The sequence below is a fragment of the Beta vulgaris genome, chromosome 2 (genome assembly GCF_026745355.1).
Source record: "Beta vulgaris subsp. vulgaris cultivar EL10 chromosome 2, EL10.2, whole genome shotgun sequence".
NCBI lineage: Eukaryota > Viridiplantae > Streptophyta > Magnoliopsida > Caryophyllales > Amaranthaceae > Beta > Beta vulgaris.
In genome coordinates, this window is record NC_079203.1 from 31,959,429 (window position 1) to 31,972,275 (window position 12,847).

Sequence of the window (12,847 nt, forward strand, 5' to 3'; positions counted from 1 at the left end):
GAGAGTGGAATTTCGTGTGTAGGGGTGAAATCCGCAAATCTACGAAGGAACGCCAAAAGCGAAGGCAGCTCTCTGGGTCCCTACCGACGCTGGGGTGCGAAAGCATGGGGAGCGAACAGGATTAGATACCCTGGTAGTCCATGCCGTAAACGATGAGTGTTCGCCCTTGGTCTACACGGATCAGGGGCCCAGCTAACGCGTGAAACACTCCGCCTGGGGAGTACGGTCGCAAGACCGAAACTCAAAGGAATTGACGGGGGCCTGCACAAGCGGTGGAGTAATCTTCTCATGAACCTGAATTCTTTGTTGAAGAAAGATTATGCAAGAAAAAAAAAAAGAAGAAATTTTAGTCTCATTGCCTGCTTGGAAACAAGCCATTGGCTGCAAGTGAATTTAAAAGATCAAGCATAAAACCGATAGCTTAGTTGAAAGATACAATTCTAAATTAGTAGCTAAACGATTCCTTCAAGAATATTGAGTCGAACCCTTCTAGAGATAGAAGGAACATTTACTCCGGGTTGCTAAAATGACCACCACTCGTGGCATTCTTGCCTTGGCTGCAATCAAACAAATTGTTGCCTTCAACTTGACGGGAAGAATGCCTTACAACAAGATAAGGGAAGGGAGGCAATGAAATTGTTTCTATTCAGCCTCCTCGAACTCTAGGCTTCTCTTCTCTTAGGAATCTTGACTTAGTATGCAAGCTCAAGAAAGCGATTTACGTTACGACCTCCGACAAGCTAAAGCAGGCACCAAGAGCTTGGTTTTAAAGGTACTTCAGCATGTATAAAAGCAAAAATAAGAGCAGAAGAAGGAGCCGGTTTTCAAAGAAGTCAATCGGATCATTCAATGTTTATAAGGAGGTCGAAGCCAGAGGCTCCCTTCTTCTGGTTTATGTGGATGACATTGCTTTCTCTAGTAATGAATGACTTAGCTTCGATAAATGAGCTTAAGAAAACATTAAGAACCCAGATAAATTTAGAAAACTCAAAGTCTTTTCTGGAGATTGAAGTGATGAGGTCGCAAAGAGGCTTGGAACCTAATGCAAGTATGCAATATATTTCTTGTTAAAACCTAGTCTTTCTGCATGCAAACTGGAACAAGATCTAAAAATTCCCTTAACGGGAGAGCTATTGGATGGCCTATCTACTTACAGGAAACTTGTTGGGAGCCTTTTCTACTTGACTAATTATCGCTGACATTGTTTACACTTACAACATAGGGGGAAGTGATCAGCCGATTTTTATGGACAAGTCGAGATCATCTCACTTAGAAGCTGCTTTTCGAATTCTGCGATCTATCAAAACCTCACCCGGAAGAGGTTGATTCTTGCCTATATTTCACCTGTCTTCTTACTCTTATATTGATTTCATGGCAGTAGATTATTTTGACTGGATTTTGAACATCGTCCTCGTGCCCAAGAAGGATGGACGTGTTCGCGTATGCATCGATTTTTGAAATATCAAAAAAGCATGTTCCCAAAGAGGATTTTCCGCTATCGCACATTGATTTGCTCGTGGACAAGACTATTGTGAAAGTCTGCCTACTATACTTTTACTAGTACTACGATTTTACGACGATTCGAAATTCTCGTCCTCGGATTCCTCGAGGTAAAGTTTGTTTTGTAACAGGTAAGCCCGTCTTACGGAGCTCGGCCTGCTTTCGCATTAACTCACCATTTGGTGATCTGGTTCATAGCAGCCTAAGGAGTTCTTTTTACACGCTACGCTATCCACGATGACGATATCATCATCGGAGATGAGCGGATGGCTGGCGTCATCGCGAGCTAATTAATGCCATAACTGGAATGTCCAAATTTCGTTGGAAAAAGAGTTAGTATCGTCAGTTGGTGCTTTGGAGTTTCCTAAGCGGTTCTTCGTACGCTGAGTGACTAAGGACTTGAGTCCTGTCTCCTACTAGCGGTAGTTAAGTCTATCTCCTGTCTTGTGCACAAATGAGATTATATGGATATATAAAGAATATATAGGTCTTTGGATACCCTAATGTGAACTCCTTTTCTTCCTACTAGGAGTTTAGTGTGCCAATTGCACCCGAATCTATATCGACCCCCAAAAAATGTTATCCACCTTATGAAATCCTATTGGCCATATTCCCTATTTGAGTAAGGTTGAAAGCATCAGCACGCACGAAAGCAAAAGGAATTCAGACGGCGGCCAGAAAGATGAAAAGTGGAAGAATTCGTGTGTGGAATCAAATGGGGAAAGTCGAAAGCGGATTAGGAAGCTCCCGCCCGCTATGCTCTTTATCAACAATGTATTCATTACATTCATTCATTGAATAATGAAGCGAAGGCGACGTATTGAAAGAGCTCATGCTAGATCGCTACACAAGTCATTGCTCTACACCGAAACAGAGATGAGTTTCTTATTCTACTTCTAACAAAAATGGACTACTACTCTTCATGAAGAATAAGAAAGTTACGAAAAGCTTTCAACATTCGCTATGTTACGCGGCTCAATTCATTCCATCATCAATACACACGGAGAAAAGGAGGAAACACTCTTTCCACTACTAGGTTGCTCTATGTATTACGTCGATAATCTCAAATCCGTCTCTATTTCCACTCTTTATTGGCTCGTTTCTTAAGAATAGAGTAGTAAAAGTAATTGCGTCTATCGTTGAAGGCAGCCAAGAGTCACTCATTTCTTTATTTAGTTCATTATAGGCCATTAGAGTGTTTGAAATCCTTGAATCCGTACTCTGTACGGAGCAGTAGGCTGGAGTTATAGTCCGTATCCGTACTACTTGCCTGGAGTAAGAAAGAGTGTTCTATCTGTTTTTAGCCAGTCACTGGTAGTGCTAGTGTTCTTTATGGTTCGCAATACAATAGTGATTTAGGTTTGTTTCTTTCCGTTCGCTATAGTCCATTAGTGGGTCTAAGGCTAATCTTTCTTGTCCGGTAAGCAAGCAAGGGAGCCTCTGGCTTCGTCCCTTCGTCTTGCCACAGCTGTGATATAATCTGTCTATACCTTACTCGGTTCAGTCAGATTATTCAGTAAGATATGGTTTGATGTTTGAGGCTTCGCTTCACTGTTAGCTAGGTGCCTGTCTTTCCCCCCTCGATCTAGCAATCTTGGATAATTGTTTTGATGAACTATCATTAACCTAAAAAGAAAGAAGAGAAAGAACTAGGAGTTGGCGCCTGGTTGCTTGCTTACCAAGCCATCCCGGCAAGTTCCTCCAGTTCGATTATTATTCTTGACTTGACTTATTATTATAAAAACTACTCACTATCCAAATGAAAGACGATCGATTATCTACCCAAGAAGATAGAAAGTCCCACATACGAGAAAAGGTCACAAATAGAGTTGAACCAAGTAACATTGCAAAGGCATAATGATAGTAGGGTCGGGATATCCCCGCCCTCCGAACCGGACGTGAAGGTCTCCCCTCATCCGGCTCTCTGCAGGAGAATCTCCACTCACTGCTTCCCCTAATATCCTCCCTTTACCACATCATGGGGGTTTACAGGAGATCCCAGAGGCTCGCTCGGAAAGGCTGCTATACTATACCTTTTGACTTAACTCTACTCTAGTAGTCACTAGACTCACTATAGTAGTCCGTCCGGCTGCTCTTGCTGAAATCATTACTCTTCATTCTCCCGTGCTCTAGCAATTGCGCTCTCTAGACCACTACCATGTAGTTAGGTAGGGACAATCAATCCGTAGTGACGGGAATGACGGAATGAATGGGGATCTCTATCAATTCACTTGGGTGAGACAGAGGAGAGTGGAATTTCGTGTGTAGGGGTGAAATCCGCAAATCTACGAAGGAACACCAAAAGCAAAGGCAGCTCTCTAGGTCCCTATATAAACAAGTTTTGAGGCTAAAGAATTCCTCATTTCCACATCTGTTTACACAGCATCACACACTTACACTAGAATTTTTTTTTTTTTTACAAGTGAACGCACTGACTTGCACACACAACGTAGAGGTCTTTTTTCACAAATTCTAACACAAGCACACACAACACTGTAATTAAATTGCTGCACGGATTATGGTATCTTAGAGCAGTTGATTTTATCAAGTTGAGTAGGGGACTTTTTTGACATTTGTGAAGAAGAGGTGTTACAGCTTCAAGAAGAACATGAAGAAAATCTAGAAGGCGACATCGATGTTGATGAGCTTTTTTTTTTTTAGAGTCCAACTTAAATGAAGCTGGTGATGCTGACTGATGCTGAGTTATAGTATTTTTCTAGTCTGATGACATAGAAACTGAGATGGAAGATGGAAATACTGTTAATGAAACTAATTGCAACTTAGGCAAAAAAACCTAACATACCAAACAATATCATAAGAGGGGTCATTATTATTGACTTATTCTCACAAGCAGAACCTGACATGTCTTTACCAAGAGGTTGTGTCAAGAGTGTTGTACAAAAGTATGCAATTAGTAGAATAACAGTGTTCAGATTGTGATTAATAGGTAAGCACCAGAAATTAAGTTGGGCTGAGGTCAATGTTGCAAGCAGCAAGAAGGCTGGCAACTGTGGGAGGAAGTTTATCATCAAGGGGGAGGAAGAACTTAGAGATGTCCCACTAAAGCAGAGGACCACATTCGATTCCTTTGCTACATCTCTAGAAGTTAGCCCATCAATAGTTTATATGCTGGTCAAGAGGGGTATTCTGAGATGCCATACAAACTCCATCAAATCAAAACTAACATATAAACACAAAACACAAGACTTAAGTTTGTTCTCTCACACATAATCCCAAGAATATTAATAGAGAAACCAAGATTTGACATGCTTTACAATATGATACACATAGATGAAAAATGATTTTTCATAAGCAATTGGCTATTTTTACTGAAGATTCTCATAACATATGATTTTTTGATACAATGGATCCCAATCATGAATCATTGTTTCCCCTATCTCCTCTTCCTTTTCTGCATGGATATTTTATCTTACATGATTACTATAGCAATATATGTCCGACTATGTCAAGGTATTCAGGCAAGACGAGGAGGCCCACGTATTTCTCACCTTCTCTTTGCGGATGATGCGCTATTTTTCTTTCTTGCTGCCACATTAGCATGCCAAGCGGTTTCAGATCTGCTTCATCGCTTCTAGATGATATCCGGGCAAGTTATAAGTCTTAACAAGTCCTTCATTTAGTTTAGCCCTAATATCCCCCAGGAATGCCAAACCAACTACAAAGAAATTCTCCGTATGCTATCTGAAGAGTGTCCGGACATACCTTGGAGCACCAATTGATATGCAAGGCCCCAAGGTTTGTCACTTCACCTTTCTTGTTGATTCTATTTCAAATCCCATTTCGTCTTGGGATAATCGCATAATTTTCCAATTGGGGAAACTAATGCTCATCAATGTTGTGCTAATGGCCTCCTTAACACATATCTTGTCTATATTTATGATTCCGAAAATGATAACAAATAAAGTTGAAGCTATGCTAGCCTAATTTTTCTGGGGTCAAAAACATCATATGGTATTGCCTGGTGTCGACGAGAAATCCTACACTTATATAAAGGCATGGGAAGGTTTGGATAAGGAACAATCACTTGTTTAATCAAGCACAATTAATAAAGAAATCTTGGTGTGTTCACTCTCATCCCCAATTTCTTTTTTCAAAGTACTTTCCTCCACCGCCCACAACTCAGGAATTTAGACAACGAGTTAGAAATCATACACTAACCAATAGTTTGTGGGGTTGCAGTGGAATTTTTCAGGCAGCAAACATTCTTTATGAGCATTGTGCTTGGAAAGTTGGCAACGAACAATCTATTCTTGCTTCGCATCATCCTTGGATAAATGGATCTATTCCCCCTCTTCCATGATCACATCCCCTTATGCACTGTTGCCACTACAAGGTTGTTGATTTACTCCCTATCCAATCAGCAAGGATGGAATGCTACACTAGTTCGACGACTCTTTGTTCCAGCTAGTTTAGTTTGGAACTCCCTACACTTCTTCCTCCCCAATATTCACAATTCTAATTTCCGCATGATGTGGGGATTGAACATCATGCCCAAATAGCAATTGTTCTTGTGGAAAATTTGCCATAATAACCTTCTTGTTATTTTCAATCTCCTTGAACACAATACCGAACATACAAATATTTGTGCCACTTGCTTTCACGCTCTAGAAGATGCTCAACATTTATTTCGTTTCCACCCCTTTGCAATTGGTGTGTGGCTCACGAGTCAATTTGGTCTTTTCTCCAATAGCAATGCTCATGTGCCACTATGGGAATGGATAATTGTTTAGTTAAGTTATTTTCGAAAAGAACAGGAATAAAAGGGAACACGACTTCCCTTGTTCATTGCTACTTTCCAGCTACCCTTGATGAAATCAGATCAAAAACCCTCACCTCTCTCGATGAACATACAATATTTATCTCACATTCAACTGTACAAATGACAAGGCCTAGAGCGCAACAATTCTCTCCTGATTTCCTTGTTGAAAATTTAGGTCAACATCATGTGGGATCCCCTAATATTACTGTCCAAATTCATGAGAATTGGCAACATTCCACACAATTAGGGAGCATAGACTGTGTAGCCTACCAACAGGGTTACCACTATTTAGGGATATAGTAAGGCCCACAAGCTACATCTACAATAGTAATGGAAGCTTATGCTTGTTTGTCGGCTTTAACATAGGCAACGTCGAAGGGTTACACACATACATCCATCCACACAGATCCCGAAATGCTTATTCGCCACCTTATGTCACCAGTGGTTCCAAAAATCTTCCTCACATGCACAATAAATGACATCCTCTCCCTTGCACAGACAGTTCCACGGTGTGTTGCATTACTAAGGTTTCTCGTGACAGCGTGCAACAAGCTCATGACTTAGCCAAAGTTTCTTGGCCAAACTCCTTCAACTCTATCCCTTTTAATTGCTTTATTTTCTTTACTTGATTATTCACTTTCCTTGTATACTTTTCTACTGTATAAAAAAGATAATTCACCCATAACTACTTACTTTAAATGTGGTTATCCAACCTCCAAGCTCTAACTTCAACTTGTAATAAAATCCCAAGATTAAGTAATACATAACTTCCTTTCTTATTAGAAGTTGATATATAAATGGTGAAAACCTATGCAAGGAAATAGAAGAGTATGAAATCAACGTTGGATTATGTCAACCCATCTTCCGAATCCACACGACCAATAACTAGGCTATGCAATGAAATAGAGAGTATGTGAAGGTTTTTCTCAATCCTACACCTAGCATAGGCTACTAATCTAATTTATTGTTTGTCGACGAACAATATAGAGAAAGACAAGACAAACTGAAGTAGATATAAATGATGTAGCAAAATTATAAACCAATAATAGTTGTCTTGAACTACTGAATTTAACACAAGCAACTAGCTCGGACATTCTTAGAACCCAACCAGTTTTATCTAAAGGCATGTAAGGTTTCTTTGGTGGAAATAAGGTAATCTTTTTTTTTTTGACATCGAAGAAATTGTGCATAATATAAATGAAAATCGAAAGTACATCCTAATGCTAAAAACAACTAAATGAACATAAAAAACTAAACTGAGCTGAACTCGCTCTTACACAACAACTGCAAAAACATAAATAACACAAACTAAAATAAAATTGCTCGATCTGGTGGATGACGGTTCTTCTGGTGGATGATGATCGCCAGAATCCTGATAAAAGGAGTAGGAGAAGAGAGTTGATTTCACGAGCGGGGTAACCAGGTACCAGCGAGATTATGAACTCGCAGCATGACCAATGCTAGTGACCTTCTGTCACCTGGAATTCGATGGTCGAGTTTCCTGACAAAGTCACATTCTTGTGAGACTTAATATCCTCTGGGAAGGGTATTGCAGGCTTCTCCTTTGAGGAGAAGATCAAATAAGTTGACGCGCTATAAACCCAATTTACGAATTGGGGAGCCGCCTTCAGATTTCGTTTTGTTAATGCGATGATAAATGATATCATTACCAAGCGAGATTGAAATCTAACCAAGCTTAGATCTCGAAGAACCGTCCGATTTTTAAAATCGGATAAAACAAACCCCAAACATGAAATCGCTTGCCATGCAAACCCTAAGCAACTACATAGATAGATGGATGTAACAATTACCACCACCATACTAATCAATAACACCATACTAATCCAACCGAAAACCTCGACAACGAAAGCAGTTATCTAAACTTAAAGTGGGTACAGGGGACGCACTTCTAAGAGCTAGAGAAACACCAAGTGAAGGGGGATAAAGGCACAACCACCGTGAGAAACTACCTACACAACACTAAGGGGGGAGGGGGAGGGGAAGCCAGCCACCGTGAGAAACGGCCTACTCAACACTAAGGGGGGAGGGGGAGGGGGAGGGGAAGCCCTATAACTTTACTTTTTCCTTGATGCAACACTAAGAGGGGGAGGGGGAGGGGGAGACCCAAAAAACTGACAACTAGGGGGGAGACGCTAACCACGAAACAGGGGGGAGGGAAGGGGAAGATGGTGGAGACACGGCTGGAGCAAGGAGGCGTGAAGGGAATATGCGTCCACGAAAAAGAGGGTGGCGGAGAGGAGGCTGGAGGGAGCCGCTAAGATCAGAAAACCTAGGCGGCGAGACGATGAAGGCGAAGAAAATCGACGAAAAAACCTAACAGAATAGGCAAAGAAAACCGATGGAAAAAAAACGACAGAAAAGGCGAAGGAAAACAATGAAACTCACCGGAGACCCGCCGAAAACCTGCGCGGCGCCGGATCTCCCCTTAATAAGGGCATTTTGTTGAAATGATATCACATCATGACTAAATAATCTCTTTGTCAAAATTACTTACTATTCAACAAAATAGTAAGACGATCAGTCCTCTAACCATAAACTCCTAAATACTTATAAAGCATTTTAACAGCTAAAAAATGGATGAAAAGATAATACTTAATGAAAATCAATATAAAACAGGTTTGGTATCTAGTACAAACTACAAAGAAAAAGGAAGAGTACATAAAGCAATAATAATCTTAACATCTATACTCCAACAGCTACTTTTTCTCTCTAGCTATGGCAATTCTTGGTTAGGTTTTCAACCAACTCATTAATATGGCTAGGAAGAAGAAGACCCCTTCTGAACCTGTATCTATGATTTTGGAAGATAGAACAAAGGATATACAACCCCATCCTAGTGTTGGTCCTATTTCGCTTGAGTTGCAATCGGCTATAAATGCGATTCATTCAGCGGTTGTTACGCCTCATCCTGGAGATCCTAGAACTGTTGTAATGGAGATTGATGAGCCATCTAAACAAAATCCTACTGCAAATATAGAGAACCCCTGGAATTCACTTTTCAAAAGTAGCAGATAGACATCCAAAGGTACTTCTTTAAACTTTGTAGCACCGACAATCAAAGATGGCATTGATGTGGCTTGCTTAGATAAATTAAAGAAGAAACTGATAGACTAACAGAAATATGGGATACTTCACTGGTAATATACATAGTGGGTAATACACCCTCTATTGGTGCTTTAACTCGGTTTATTGAACAAGAGTGGAATTTTGTGTCTAAACCACAAATTTTCCTACATGATGCAGGTTTTTTTATGGTGAAATTTGGATCGATTGATGATAGAAATGAAGTTCTCTATGCTGGGCCTCATAGCTTTTATAGTCAGCCTATGATTGTTAAACCCTGGACAACAGACTTCAGTTTGAAGGAGGAAGAGTTGAAAATCATTCCCATATGGGTCAAGTTACCAAATCTACCATTAAACTGCTAGAGTTATGACTCTCTTAGTAGGATTGGTAGTCTTTTAGGTGTCCCATTGTATGTTGATGAATGGACATCAAATTAGTTGCGAATTTCTTTTGCTCGCATCCTAGTGAAAATAGATGTCACTAAGGATAGACACAATTCATCATGTTTGAGGATGCTAATGGCAAGACTATTAAACAAGATGTTAGATATGATTAGTGGCCTCCTTTTTGCAAAAAATGCCAAAAGATTGGGCATAATTGTGGAGCTAGATATCAACAGCAACAGCAGCTAAATAAACCAAGAGTGGTGCATAAATGGGTTCCAAAGAAGCCACAACCTACAGTGGTTATTCCTGAAAAACCAGACCCTGAAAAAATACTGCAAACACTCCAGCCAGTTGCAATTCCAGATAGGGTTCCATCTAACCCACCTAGTGCAATTACTACTCCTATTCAACCTATTGTGCATCAATGGGAGATGGTGACCAAAAGGAATAGGGGAAAAAGGATCATTGTTCCATGCAATGACAATACTGAAGAGTTACCTTTTGATGAAATGATGATGAACAAGGAGCTGATGAGGAGAACAATAATGAGCTTAGTGCGGGTGAAAACCCTTACTTATCATGATGTATGCTTGCACATGGAATGTGAGAGGACTTAATGACCCTCTCAAAATAAAGGAGGTAACTTCGTTTATTACTAGAAACAAGTTTACTATATTTGCTCTAACTGAAAGTAGAGTTAGATTTAATAATAAAGAGAAAATTCAGAAGAAGTTTGGGAGATGCTGGCAATGGTATGAGAATTATACTCATAGTCCTAGGGGTAGGATATGGCTGGATTGAACTGGGATCAATCCAATCCTATCATGCATAATCAAGAACAGCAGTATCTTGACTCTCTCAGGAAGTGGATGCAAATTGAAGAAAGTATTCTTAAGCAAAAATCAAGAATACAATGGTTGCAAGCTGGGGATTCTAATAGCAAAGTTTTCTTTGCTGCAATGAAGGAAAGACATGCCAGAAACTCTATTGATGTTCTGTATTCTTCAACAGGTACTAGACTGGAGCATGCTGATGATATTCAGGAAGAATTGATACTACTCTATAGTAACTTGATGGGTAAATGCAATAGTGAGATACCTAGCATTGATCTCCCTACTATCAGGATGGGTCCTACTCTTAGTTTACCAGCTAAAAGCATACTAATTGAGCCTATTACACCTCAAAAATTGATAGGGCTCTGTTCAGCATTGATGGCAATAAGGCTCCTGGCGTAGCTAGCTTTAATGCCAAATTCTTTAGAGAAATTCGGCACTTTATAAAACTAGACATTTATACTACTATTCTGGATTTTTTTGAGACAGGTCATCTTGATCCTAATATGAATATTGCTTCCCTTACCTTGGTTCCTAAGATTGTAAATCCGACTTATGCTAGTGATTTTAGGCCCATTGCTTGTTGCATAGTGGTCTACAAAATCATTGCTAAAGTATTAACTCATAGAATTCATGATGTTATTGGAGAAATAGTGGACACAGCTCAGGCAGGCTTCATTCCAGGAAGGAATATTACTGACAACATTATCTTGGCTACAGATCTCATCAAAGGGTATACTAGGAAGGGTATATCACCAAGATGTACAATTAAGTTGGATCTCAAGAAGGCTTATGACTCCATAGAGTGGCCATTCCTACAGAGCATGCTTGCTAAGTTGGGCTTTCCTCAAGGCTTTATCACTTGGATCATGGCCTGTGTTTCAACTGTTTCCTACATGATCTTGCTTAATGGCAAACCTTGCAAAAAAGGGCCTCAGATAAGGAGATCCACTATCTCCTTTTCTATTAGCTATTGGTATGGAGTACCTATCTAGGTGCTTAAGCACACTTAAAGAAAATCAAAAATTCCAATTTCACCCTAAGTGTTCTAGATTTTCTATATCTCATATGATGTTTGCTGACAATTTATTGATGTTTTGTAGAGGTGATCTTGTTTCTATTACTGAGGTTATGGCAGCTTTCTATGTTCTCTAAAGCTTCGGTGTTGGAGGCTAATCTTCAGAAAAGCAATATCTACATGGGGGGTGTATTTAATGATACATATCAATTATGGAGGATATAGTTAAAATTCCTAAGGGTGAATTCCCTTTTAGGTATCTTGGTGTTTCTTTATCCACCATGAAACTATCATATGCCACTTGTAAACCTCTAATAGAGAAGATCCTGGCTAGGACTAAAATGTGGGCAGCTAAACTGCTGTCTTATGCAGGCGGAGCACAATTAGTCAAGTCTATACTACTGAGTATGCAAGTGTTTTGGTGCCAGATTTTCATATTTAAGAAAATCCTGAAAGAGATTCAAAGTCTCTATAGGTCTTATTTGTGGACAGGCAAAGACTTAATCTCAAGGAAAAATATGGTGTCATGGGAACAAATTTGCTTTCCTAAAACTGGAGGTGGAATCAATTTTACAAATCTTGAAACTTGGAATAAAGCTGCTATTGCCAAACATCTTTGGGCCATTGCTCTAAAACAAGATAAGCTATGGATCCAATGGATTCACTCTTATTACGTTAAGAGGAATAATTTATGGACTACGAAAATTCATGTTGGTATGTCCTGGGTGTTACAAAAAATCATGAATTGCAGGAGTTTCTTTGAAAAAGGCACTAAACTGCATGAGTATGAGTAGAATGACAAATTCTCCATTAACAAGTGCTATAATGCACTTAGAGATCCTGTAATACCCCTCATGATTGAGGATAAAATGCACCGGAAGTTTCTCGGGGTGCGCATGAGTGAGGACAAAATGCGCCGGAAGAACTTGTGTTGGTTATTGAGGACAGTTGTTGGCCCTGGATGCGCAATGGTGACAATATACTCGACTCCGTATGGGTCGGGGTGTTACATATCCTATTGCCCAGGTTAGCTGGAAGAGGCTCATTTGCAATAACAAAGCCTCCCCAAAAAGCATCTTTATCACATGGTTGGTTGTTCTTAACAGACTTGCTACAAAAACCAGACTAGCACAGTGGAATATGGTGAATGATACCACATGTGGATTGTGTAATAATGCAGAGGAGGATGTCCAACAGTTATTTTTCAGTTGTGCCTATTCAACTGCTATATGGATGCAATGCT